We start from the raw sequence: 13,215 nt of genomic DNA on the forward strand, positions 1-13,215 counted from the left end.
ACCAGCACACCACTGATAATAACCATTTCATGAATATTTGCTGAGCGCCAGACACTGTGCTAAGCACTTTATAAAAAAATACACTGTTTAAATTTCAACCACATTGTTAAGGCAGATAGTATTAACATCCCCGTCTCTCAAATGGGGACACCGAGTCTTGGAGAGGGATAGGCGGCCACTTGCAGAAAGTTATGCCCGAAAATGTTAGTGCCTGCCTCGTTCAAAATCCTGCATGCTGCCTGATGTGGAGTGGAGTGGTTTTTAAGATCACACAGGGCACCCATCGAGGAGCCTGGAGGGCGGGCTAGGCCCAGAACCCAGTGTCCGGGCTCCCACCCCGCAGCTCGGTGTGAATGAGCGGGCAGCAGGTGGGCTGTTTTAGGTGAGAACCTGAGATAAAGAGCGACCAGGTGTCCGTCCCAGCTTCCCCACTCCGTGGCAGGTATATCCTTGGGGTATCACGACCCTTGTGCTTCTTAATCAAGGAAGCAAATTTCCACCCTGCCTGAGAAGGCTCAGCCACCTCCCCTCCCCGGCAGGGTGGACACCAGGTGTCCTCAGCTCTCAGGGATACAAAGCAAGCAGATGCCTTCCCATTCTGCCTGGAGTCCACACCTGGCTGCTCTCTGGCCCCTCCAGCCTGGACCAGGACAGGGAAGGGGCCGTTCTCCCAGCAGGGCTTGCCAACCTGCAGCTCACAGCCAGGGAGGGCCGGGCCAGGTCTTGCCTCCCTTGTCTGCCTCTTTATTTCTCCAGCTTTGTGAACAAGGGGTGGATGCCGGACAAGGGACCAGGGGATCCCTGGATACTGTGGGTCCAGGTGAGGTGTGTGTACAGCGGTGGGAAGAATCTTTGGTCCTATTTTGCAATTGACCACATTGGGAAAGTCTTAACCCACTCGAGGAGCCAGCCAGTGAGGTGGTCACCATTTTTGGGGATGGGTCTGAGATCTTGCCTGAGATAGAGATTTGATCCTTTGAGGCTTGGTCAAGAAAATCCTTCACCTGCTCCCTGCAGGGGCAAGCACCATCCCTGGGCTCCGCCAGCAAGCCCGGTCACGAGAAGGGAACAGAAGCTCATATCTCTCAAGTACGCAAGGGATGCTGCAAATATAATGACTTGGCGCTCACCAAATCTCCTCAAAGGATGGGCCTCATTTTCCAGACGGGAACACTGAGGCTCAGAGACGGCCAGCAGCTTGCCCAAGTTCACACAGCCAGGAAGGAGCTTTATCTCAGAATTGAGTTTCAAAAGGTAGACAGTTTGTTGTTGTTATCCAGAGCGGTGCTGCCCAGTAGAGACAAAATGTGAACTGCATGTATGAGCCACGGATGTGACTTTAGATTTCCTAGCAGCCTCACTAAAGAAAGTAAAAAGGAACGGGTGAATGAATTTTATTTATTTATTTAGATTTTATTTCTTTGTTTGAGAGAGAGAGAGAGAGAGCACAAGCCGTGGGGAGAGGGAGAAGCCAGTTCCCGGCTGAGCAGGGAGCCCGAGATCGAGCCAGGACCCTGGGATCGTGACCTGAGCAGAAGGCAGACACTTAACTGACTGAGCCACCCAGGCCCCCCTTGAAATTATTTTTAATAACGTATTTTATTTAACCTATCAAAATTATCACTGCAATATGTAATCAATATGAATGATTTCTACTAGATTTTTAACCTTTGTTTTTATTCTGAGGGCATTTTACACTCACACTTAACAGCGCAGCTTAATTCAGACAAATCACGTTTCCAGTGCTTACGGGCCACATGTAACTCGTGGCTACTGTCTGGGATGGCACAGCCACAGGGAGAGGGACAGAGGCTTGGACATTGGAGCAGATGAGCGATTTTCATATTCTCTGTCACTCACTTCCCTTTCCTCCCCACCCCCATAGCGTACACTACACCTGTGCCTTTAGCTAAGATGGAATATTAGAATAGCACTATTGCTTCTTAGGGGCCAGGCCCTGGGCTGCTTGCCTCCCTTGTGCAGATAGGAAACCGAGCTCAGAGAGGGGAGGTCGTTGTCCTAAGTCACACAGCTTGTACAAGTCACAGCTAGATATAAACCCAGGGCCTGACTCCATGCCTGGAATCTTGACCACAGAGCCTGGGCAGGGACTCGCTTCCTCTCCTGACCTTGGTTAGCCTTTATGCTCTCCCTCCTGGGCAGCTCCAGGCCATAGAAGAGCAGTCGGGTCTCCCAGCTGGGCCTGTCAGAAGCCGGTGGGCCTGTACTCACTCCTTGCACCGGCTTCTCTGGGGTCCCCCAGGGCCAGCGGCCTTGTAAAGGCAGAGTCAAGAGTCCACTCAGTGTTCTGGACGCACTTTAGAAATCCATGTGTCCTGAAGTCACATGACCGGGCACATACACCTGCTTTTGCCCTTCTTGGCTATATGGCATTGAGCAAGTTACTTCCCCTCTGCGGGCCCCGCTCAGTCTCCTGGAGTCTGCCCTGTTCTTGTCAAGGGACCAAACCAGACATGGGGCAGAGAGCGCAGGAAAGCTGCCAGGGAGCAGTGGGTTTCTCCCCTTTCCCATTTTGTGGATGAGAAAGCGGAGGCCCACACAGGCCAAGAAGCTCAGCTGTGGTCCCCAGGGAAGGAACGATGGTGTCAGGACAGAACTGAGGCCTCCCAAGTCCACGCACCTTATTTCTACAGGACTCCCCAGACCCGGACATTTGGGAGGAAAGACATGCATCCTGGGGTTTGATTTCCAGGCTGCCGTTTCACTACCTTGCCATCGTTCTCTCCCCAGTGTCAGCTCAGGCTTGGGATCTGGAAAGCCCTGATTCCGGCTCTCAGGGAGGATATTAAGTGAGATAGGGCCCCTGGCAGAAAAAGATTTATCTGGGTCTCGGAGTGAGGAAGAGGCAGAGCCAGGCACTCAAGGAAGCCATGAGTCTTTTTTCTTCCAGTGAAGCTGCGGAGGGGTCTGACCATGTGCCAGGCCTCATTTTTGTTGTCTGTTTGTTTTAATCTCCAAACAAGCAGTTGTACATGAGAAGAGTGATGTCCTGTGCACCCATCAAATGTGCTGAGCACGGACTACATGTAAGGTCCTGAGCCAGACTTCTTTAGTGTGTGTGTGTGTGTGTGTGTGAGAGAGAGAGAGAGAGAGAGAGAGAGAGAGACAGGGGCTTGACTTCACCCAACAGGCATCTCCTGAAAGCCTATGGGTCCACTCCTTCACTTACAGCATCTGAGTTTACTGACCACTGGAAGAAAGGCCAGGCCTCATGCTAAAGCTGTGGGTCTCAGGGAAATCTGCAAACTCACTGTCTGTATGGGGGACCGATGTCACACCATTGGCCACTTAGTACTGTGCTGGTTCTTACAAGAGACATGTACAAAGAGCTGCAGCAGTGAAAGGGTGAAGCAAAAGCTTCCCAGACAAGTGGGCATTTGACTTGGGCTCTGAGGGGTGAGTAGGGCATTGTAAGAAGTGGGAAAACCATGAAAGACATAGAGGAGGAAGTAGGTATCCAGAGGTGAAGTGTTTGCCTGGCACATGGGGTATCTTTGGAGGTATCTCTCTGTGTTTAGGGGGTGGTGGTGGTGCTGGTGGGAATGAGGTGGACTGCTAAAAAGGCAATTTGGGGCAAATTATCAAGAACCATGCTCAGGGGGTGCCTGGGTGGCTCAGTCAGTAAAGCGTCTGACTCTTGATTTTGGCTCAGGTCATGATCTCAGGGTCGTGGGATCAAGTCCCACATCAGGCTCCACATCGGGCTCTGCACTCAGTGGGGAATCTGCTTGAGATTCTCTCTCTCTCTCTCTCTTTCTCCCTCTGCCCCTCTCCTCTGCTCTCTCTCTCTCTAAAATAAAATAAATACATCTTAAAAAAAAAAGGACCATGCTCACATGACTCAATTTTGCATACTTAGCATGGGATGGGGGCAGCAGAGATTTTTATGTAAGGGAGGAGATATCAGACCCACGTATTTCAAAAAAAAAATTGATGCTGGCTGAATTAGAGATCGTGCCCCTTTCTTATAGAGAACTGAGTGTATGAGGTAGGATACATCACTACTGTGCACCTGGTAAGCACAGATAGCTGGGATTCCAGCAGCCCCGAGACTTAGTTTAAATCCTGCCTCTTCCAGGCAGGCTTCCCTGATTATTTCTTCTCCAGTTGGTATGGTTGGCTGGTAAGAGCAGTAGGGTGTCAGCCACATCTCAGTTTAAATTTTAGTTCCTTATTTGACCAGCTCTGGCTCTTGAGAAAACACTTCAGCCTCAGAAGTCTCACTTTCCTCCTCTGAGAAAGGGGCATGATAACTTGGTAAGGACTCTTCTGAAAATCAAGTGAGATCATGGATGGGGAGGTGCCTGCTGCTGGGTCTCCTCCCTGACAAGAGGGCTCAGACAATGCGTTTGCTGAGCCTTTCTCAGATTGCTCGAATCAAACACTCTGGAAGTTTCTGGCCCGGTACTCCCTCCCTCCCAGAGACGTCCGCTCTGACACTGTTAGTTTTATTTCTAGAATGGAGGATCAGGGACAAAGCGAACCCTCTTAGTGCCAGGAGTGCTCATAAATTACGGGGAGATGAGAATATTTTAATACAAACCAAAGAATCTCAAGTACAAAGAACTGTTCTGAGAAGTGTTTTTTTTTTTTTTTTTCCTTTCTCTCCCTTTCTGTTCCCCTGATATTTGGAGCTGAGAAGCCTCCTCAGGGAATTTATAACGAGTGGAATATTTAAGGGTAGGGAGCCAGAGGTCTTTTTGGCATTCTCGTTTCAAGGGAAGTCACCTCGGAGTGTCTGGTACGTGCCTGAGTGACATGAAAGGAAAGCCGTGTGCGGAGAAGGGGAGAATATGCCAAGAATTGTCAATTATGCAAAAAAAAAAAATTGCTTGTCCAAAAGAGTGATGTGTCTGCCTTTATTCCCCAGACGGAGTTCAGCATTCTGGCCAAGGCCTTTGCCAGACTCAGATTTTTCTGGAAGTGCCTTGGGGCTTGGCTCTTCCATTCCACCTGTGACGACAGGTCACACGGTCAGCTGGCGGTCACTTTCCACCTGCTCCATTGGAGACAGCTGTAGGATTTGCCCTTTGACCCATCTTGAAGAGCCCCTGATATCCTGAATCCTGTGGTCGGGAGCCAATTTCCAGAGGAAATTGGTGGTTTTGCTGCCCTCCTGCCAGGATGGGAGGAAAATCTGTTATCTACTGCCACATTTATGCTGTGTGATAAACAGCAACATAGTCTCAGAAGCATATACCAATTAACTTTTTTAGTGTTTGTCTTTTTTCTCACAGGTTACCTGGATAGGTCTGTTGATCTGGGCTTGGCTGATCCCCGCCAGGCTCGCTCCTGCAAACTGGTGAGTTGGTTGGAGGCTTGTTGCTAGAAGATGACCTCACACTCGTGTTCTGAGGTCGACTGGCAGCTGCCTGGGGTGGTGGAGGCCACCGGGCCACATGTCTAGTGCCTTCCATCAGGCTCACCTTGACTTGCTTGCCTGCTGGCTGGCAGGGTCCTAAGGAGAAAGTGCAGCTACAGGGCTTCTTGGGACCCAAGCTCAGAACAGGCATAATGTCACTTCTGCCATATTCTATTGGCCAAAGCAAATCACATGGCTGGTCCAGGTGCTAGAGGTGAGGAGAGGCCTCCATCCTTGGATGAGAAGAACTTCCAAGTCACATCGCAAGGGCTATGGATTCAGGGAGTGCAGAGAATTGGGGCCTTTTTGCAGTCTGCCAGGATAGAAGAACAGAAATAGTTTTACTTACAATTATAAGTAAATTGGGTTGGGTCTGCCGCTGGGTGCTGGGGTAAGAAGCGAATAGGAGACGTTCCCCGTGTTCCATTCTGAGGGCAAGAAATGGACATAGAAACAGCCGGTTATGACTCGTGTAAGTGCTGCAATGGGGAGGCACTGAACACTCCCTGGAGATCAGGGAAGGCTTCCTGGAGGAGGTCACTCTTGTATCTGAGTTTTGACATTTGAGTGGTAGCTCACAGGGGGAAGAAGGTGCTGAACAGGTTGACAGCATGATGAGAAGTCACTCTGGGAGGAGGAAACAATGTGTGCAAAGGCATGAATGCCAGGGATGACCTGCAGGGGGTGGCCTCCGTCATGGTGGCTGGTGGCAGGTGAGGGCAGAAGTGATGCAAGGCAAGGCTGGTGAAGGGTTGTGACCCCATAGGCCAGACCTCCCACCTGGCTCTCAGAGGGTGCAAGTTCTACAGAGGGACCAGGCCACAGGCCTGGGATCTATGTGACCTGGTTAGGGCATCACGTCCCCCAGCCTGGGCTTCACATTAACTGGAATGAGTAGGTTACTGACTTGAGATAATCAGCAAGTCCTGATGGGGCTCCAGGGAAGCTCTGATAAAGAAGCGCAGGGCATGATGAGAACATTATTAGTGATGACGACAACCCTCCACTCATCTCTCCTGAAACATTGAGCATCACCTGCGAGCCAGGGCTCGCACTGGCCACTGGGCTCTCAAGTCAGGTGTAATTCCTGCTCCCCAAGACTCCACTGGTTCTGAGATAGGCTTCAACTCCCTTGCTTTCCTCCGAGGACGGCAGCCTCACCCCAGAGCCCACCTCTGCCAGCCTCGCTGACCCCATCGCCCTGCTTCATCTCCTTCTCAGGGATGGAGCATCGCTGAGGTTGTCCTGCTTGTCTCTTTAGCCATTTGGGTGCTCTCTGCCTCCTCCACTCAGACATGGTGAGCTTTGGCAGAGTGGCCGTCCCCTGCTTTTTGTCTCCACCCGTGTCCCTAGCACCTGGCTCAGTTCCTGGACGTAGAGGGGCACGCATTGTGGTGGCCGAGTCATTGACCGGCCAGCTCGCTGTGAGATGCTGAGCAAGCCAGTTGTCTGCTCCGGGAGCCTCAGTTTTTACGTCTGTAGATTGGGGAAGTTGGATGACAGCCAGCCTTCCCACTGTTTTCTGAGCGGTTTCTCTGGAGCTGGGTAGACAGGGATGATTCTGACCTGTGGATTTGCTTGCCAGACAAACAGACAACATCCGGACTCTCCACCTCCCAGGGTGGATTCGGGGATGGATTAGGGAAAGGACACAAAGCAGTGGCAAGAAACTCTACAAACTGGAGGCATTTTCATCCCTTTTCCCATTCCCCATAAGCTGGGCTTTTAAAAGCTTTTTTTCACCCCAAGGGGGATACCCAAGGTCACCCCCACTCACGAGGAAAAAAATTTTTGAAAAAAATCAGCACTTGGAATTATTTTCCAAACAGCATGATTGACGCGGCCTCTTCTTCCCCATCCTTATCTTCACTTGGGTGCTTTTTAAAAGGATGCCAGACACCCACCTTCTCCCTGGAGCTTTGCTCGCGCATCCCTTTTATTTGAGTCCAGGGGAACTGGCTGAACACAAAGCCATCAAAACCAAAGTGGCTCAAGATGTCCAACTGGCCCAAATTGGCCAGAAAATGAGTATTTCATGGCTGTCAAAAGGGGCTCCCTCTGACCCTGGGTCCTGAAACCTCCATCTCCCCCTCTCCCCAGGAGCAGCTGGCTTGGGTCCACTCTCCCAAATTCCTAGCCCGGCAGTGGTTAAAATGTGATCCCTTTTATTCGAGTAATAGAGACGAAGTTCCCGGGCCTTCGAGGAGCATCAATCCCGAGATTTATTAACCAATTTAAAATACTATTGTCTTTCACTTCAGAGCAAGATTGAGGGGTGTTGTTGCAGGAATGTAAAGGCACAGTGACTGAGCCTCAGAGCCAGGAGGTGTCTGTACCTGGGACTCAATAGATATTCATGAACATTCCCGTATTTAGTGAAGGAAATAACTTAATACCGACAGTGGGACGGAGTAATAGCTATTTCCTGGCTGACTTGCAGGCCTCAGAAAATGAGGTTGTGGCGGCTTCATTTTTCTTGTCTTTTCCTGCGCGCTCCCTGCCAGAGAAGGCGGCCCTGCTGGGATTCTCTCTGCATTTCCAATGAGCTCCAGCCTGTCTCCCCTCTCCCAGCCCCCCTGCCTCCCTTCCTAGCCCCTCTGCCTGGCCGTGACCTTGGCCGGAGCTTCCTGGAGAGGTCACCTGGGCCCTAGTTAGTGGTTCAGATGGTAGTGAAGATGGCTCAACCTTTATTCTGGGGGTGAGGCAGGCAGACTTGTCTATTTTGGATGGTTTTGACTTCAGTTGGTTGGTTAATTAATTAATTAATTAATTCATCCATCCATTCATTCATTCATTCATTCATCCCATATTTGCCGAGGGTATACCATGCCCGGGATGCTGAGGACACGGGTATGAACGCTCTCAGGCCCTTCTCTCTTGGAGCTCACAATGCCTCGAAGGAGATGAACAGTGAAGCAGTCCAGGGGCTCTTAGAGCTGTCCCCACAAGGCTCTGTGAGCCTCAAAGAAATGTCGGGTCCCGATGGTGAGAAGAACAGGTGGTCAGGAATGGCACTGAACCATTTGCCTCTTAAAAATTGCTTATGGCATGATTCGAGTGAGCCCGTTTACAAGCAGTATTTTGCTTGGACCTCACTGCCACTTCACGATGTAGACTTTCTTCATTCTTCCCATTTTACAGGTGGAACAATGAGACTCAGCTGGATGAACTGGCTTTCCCCAGGTCCTGCCAGCTAAGAAGTGGCAGACACAGAACCAGACTCCAGGTTTCTAGGCTTTGCACTGTCCCCTTGTCCTGTGGCTTTTGCCCAGGTTGTGGGTGTGGAGAAGGCATTCCAGGTGGCAGGAACAGCCCTGGCAAAGGCAGAGATGTGAAGTGGTCTGATGCTTTTGGGGAACCTGAGAAGCGGCTTAGAGCTTGAGGGTAAGAAGTGGTGAGTACTGGAGCAGAGCTGGGGCACAGGTGTAGGGAGAGAGTGGCTGGGGCATCCTGGGAGTTTGGACCTTCACTTGTGAGCAAAGGGGAGCCAGAGGCTGATATCAGCCTAGAGGTGGAGCGGGGAGGTCTATGCAAGAATATATCTCGTTTGAACCTCCGTATGGGTCTTCATCCTTCACCATCCTGCCCTGACCTGCACGGACGTGTCAACAGGTTCCTCTGCCCTGTGTGCTTGGCTGGGTTCAGCCAGTGAAGACCCTGGCGGGAGGTTGGAGGGGAAGAGGAGAGGGAGGCTTGAAGGTCCATCACCTGGCTTCCCTGACCTGGCCGTGCCTTCGATGGAAGCTCATGGGGGCAGGGGTTGCTTGAACACCACCTTCTCTTCTCCCACATCATAGCAACCTCTCTCTCCTCCCATTCAGTCCCAGGACTAGCAGAAGCCCTGGGACTTCCCACTCCCCTTTTGAGTGAGTCCCTTTATACCCAAACTCTCCTCGAATGAACTCACCTGGACGGTACCACCTTTTCCAAGCTGGGACCCTGACTGACCCAGCTCCTTTGGGCCATTTCACATGCAAATCAAAAGTCCTAAAATCCAGGGGTCAGCAGGGTTGCATTCTTTCCAGTGGCTCCAGGGAACAACGAGTTTCCTTGTTTTTTTTTCAGCTTCCAGAGGCCACCTGTATCCCTGGGCTCATGATCCCTTCCTTCATTTTCAAAGCCAGTAACATAACATCATTCAGTTTTTATCTCTCTATCTCTCTCTTTCTGTCTCCCTGACCACATATCCTCCCTCCTATCTGGCCCTCCACTTGGCCCTTCTGCATCCCTGTTACAAGGACCCTTATGATTATATTGGTTCCACTTGGATAATCCAGGATAATCTCCCCAATGCAAAAGATCCAATTTATTTATTTATTTATTTTTTAGAGATTTTATTAATTTATTTATGAGAGACACGCAGAGAGAGGCAGAGACATAGGCAGAGGGAGAAGCAGGCTCCCGGTGAGGATCCTGATGCAGGACTCGATCCCAGGACCCTGGGATCAGGCCTTGAGCCAAAGGCAGATGCTGAACCCACTGAGCCACCCAGGCACCCCAAGATCTCTTAATCACACCCACAGAGTCCCTTTTGCCACCAAAGATGATATATTCATAGGTTCTGGGGATCAGGATATGAGCTTCTTGGTGGGGTAGTATTTAGCCCACTACAGCGGGGAGGTTTGGACTCAGAAATCAAGCTGTGCCAATATCATAAGTAGATGTGCCCTCCCATTCAGCTCTGGAAATAGGCATATGTGGCTATGGTCACAAAGGACTTATCCTGGTTCTAGAATCTCTGAGTGACCTTGTGCAAATCACTCAACCTCTCTGAGTCTCAGTTTTCCCACCAATAAAATAAGAGACTTGCCCTGGTAAATCTGAGCTCAACTTCTTAAGCAACTTCCATAGGAGTATAATCTATGGTTTCAGAGAATCACTACCCATAGCAATCCATTTGGATAGAAAAAGATAGACGCCACCCCCAACCCTGAAGCTACATCTCTGGCTTGGAGACCAGAGCGAGTCTTAATGCACTGGAGCCCATCTCCCTGTGCCCGCTGGCTACTGAGGGGCAGACAGTAAGCAAGGAGACCATAGTGTTATGTAGTGATGAGAGTTATGAAGAAAAACAAAGTAAGAAGTGGGCTAGAGAAAGATAGGGGTTCTCTGTAATTGGGGAAGTCAAGGAAGACCTCTCTGAGGAGGTGACATTTCATTAGGAACCCAATGAGTGACAAGAATATTCCAGGCAGAAGGAACCAGTGCAAAGGCACTGTGGCAGCAGGGTCACAGGGAGTCCAAGAGCAGGACAGAAGGGAGGTGGGGAGGAAGAGAGCTTGGCAGATCCCAGATCATGCACGACTTTGAAGCCATGGCCAGGAATTGGTCTATGTCTCAGAAGTGGTGGGAAGCACGATAGAGTCTCAAGCATGATGTGACATGAGGGTGGTTTTGACAAGATCCCCCCTGGCGGGCAAAGGGAATGGGAAGGAGAGAGAACGTGGGCATTCCCTTTGGAGAGGATGGCTGGCAGGAGTGGCTTGGATGGGCGTCTGGGGGTTGGAAGGCCAGAGGGCAGTGGGCAGCCAGTGGCAGATGGGGAGGGAGAGGAGGCCTTTCCAGCTGGTTCCAGCTTCTCCCATGGAGCCAAAAGAGGTTACCTTAGGCTTGAATCACAGATGGTCCCAATTGCATGGCCAGTTCTGTAGTATCTAGAAAGTACTATTGGCTTTTGGAGATGGCCTGGGGGAGGATTCTTCCACCTATAAGAAAACAGAAATTTCCTGGTTGGTAGATTGGCAGCAGGTTTTCAAGGGGAAATTCCCAACACTGGGGTGAGGGTGGGGGACTACTTTTGGGTGGATAATACTATCTCCCAACGGTGGAAAATAACCTTTGTTTCTTCCTCCCCGATGTCTGTTTGGAGGGAAAGATTATCATCCTCATTCTCAGAACCAGGCCAGTCCGAGAGGCTGGTGACTTCACTGAGCCCACACAGCGCGCTGGAGCCGGTGTGGGAGCCAGGATCCAAGTCCTCTCTACCCTGGATGTTTTCCACGGTGTCTGGAACTCCCATCCCCTCTCTGGGGCTCAGGGGCCTCATCTGTAAAATGGGGGGCATTCCCACACCTGCCTCCAGGAGGCGCCCGAGTTTTAAGTGCCATAGGCCATGGGATGACTTGGACTCTGTGCAGGGTAGGGCAGGGCCGGGTCTCTGGCCAGCTCCACCGCGCCCGCCCGGGGCCCTGGAGCCCCCTCCCGAGGCCTTAGGATGAGCTGCCTCCTTCCCTCCCAGGGCTCCTGCAGGTCTCTGCTAAAACGGCACCTCCTTAGGCGGAGTCTTCCCGGGCTGCTCCGACTGAGACGACTCTCCCAGTTCTTGCCCAGCTCGCCTCTTTTCATTCCCTTCACGACACTAATGACCACCAAGGCCAGCGCATTCATTAACGTGCTTGTTAATGAATTGTGTATCGCGGGCTCTCTCGGGGCAGGGAGCGTGTCTGTGGCGCTGACTCGGGTGAACACGATGGAGTCCTTATTATGTGCTGTGCCGTCTTATAAAAACTTTATCTGGATTAATTGTCTGAACTGGGATGACCCCGTGTCTCCCATTTTATCGATGGCACGCAGAGGTAGGGTAACGTTCCCAAGTTCAGGGAACTGGCAGGTGCCCACGCTGGTATTTGAACCCAGACCGTCCCGGGTTCAGAGGAGGCATTCGGAGACTCGTGGCAAGAATAAACCAATGGGTTCTACGAGAAGAGGGCTCGATTGTAGACTGACTGTGTGCCTCCCACGGCTTGAGATGCAGCAGATGATCAGAGCTGCAGGCCAAGCCGACGGGAGCAGCCCTCCAGGTTCCAGCCTGTTTTGGGGCCTTGCCCTGGGCTCCCCAACAGAAAGGAACAAGCAGCGCTATATTATGACGTTCCCGGCCCGGGGCACTTATTCCTCTGTGGGCCCCTTCCTCCTTTAAAAAATAATTTAAAAATGGTATTTGACGACTGTGTTGGTATAAAGAGGAATATAATTCAGCCTGGATTATATTTATTTTATTTTATTTTATTTTTTTTATTTATTTATGATAGTGAGAGAGAGAGAGAGAGAGAGAGAGAGGCAGAGACACAGGCAGAGGGAGAAGCAGGCTCCATGCACCGGGAGCACTGCAGTGCTTCACTCACAGTGGAAGAGCTCCTGGCTTTGATGGCTGCCCTGTTTCTCAGCCCTGGACAGGGCATCAGGGAGCCTGATGTGGGATTCGATCCCGGGTCTCCAGGATCGCGCCCTGGGCCAAAGGCAGGCGCCAAACCACTGCGCCACCCAGGGATCCCCCAGCCTGGATTATATTTAAACTTTGCTTTTAATTTCGGAAGAAATGAAAACATTTCCAAGAGCCCCTGAAAGGATCGCGGTCCCTGGACACTCTGCCTGGGGTGTGGAAGGGAGAAGTCAGCCCTGAATGGTTGGGCTCTTCCCAGACGCTGTCCTGGGCACAACACGTCCGTTATTTCGTTTAAATCCCGCGGCGAACATTCGTAGAGGGAATAGTTATGCCCATTACAGAGATGGGAAAACTGAGGCTCAGAGAGGTTGGCCTGCTTCCCCAAGGGCATGGAGCGAGTCGATGGCAGGGCGCAGGTCTGTCTGACGCTTTTTCACAGAAAGTCCCCAAAGGGCGCTCTTCGGCTGTGCTGAGGATGAGTTCCACGTGGCAGTGAGTTTGTCACAGTGTCAAGATATATGTGGGAGTGGAGCAGTGATGGCTGATGGGACAGAGAGATTTGAGTGACTGAGATGGATTCTTGCTTGACTTACGGCTCCAAAGCAGTGGCGAGGGGTGGGGGCAGAGGAAGGGCCAGCTTCTTGCCCTTGCACTTGAACTTCTGGGC

This window comes from Vulpes vulpes, chromosome 10 (genome assembly GCF_048418805.1).
Source record: "Vulpes vulpes isolate BD-2025 chromosome 10, VulVul3, whole genome shotgun sequence".
Taxonomy (NCBI): domain Eukaryota; kingdom Metazoa; phylum Chordata; class Mammalia; order Carnivora; family Canidae; genus Vulpes; species Vulpes vulpes.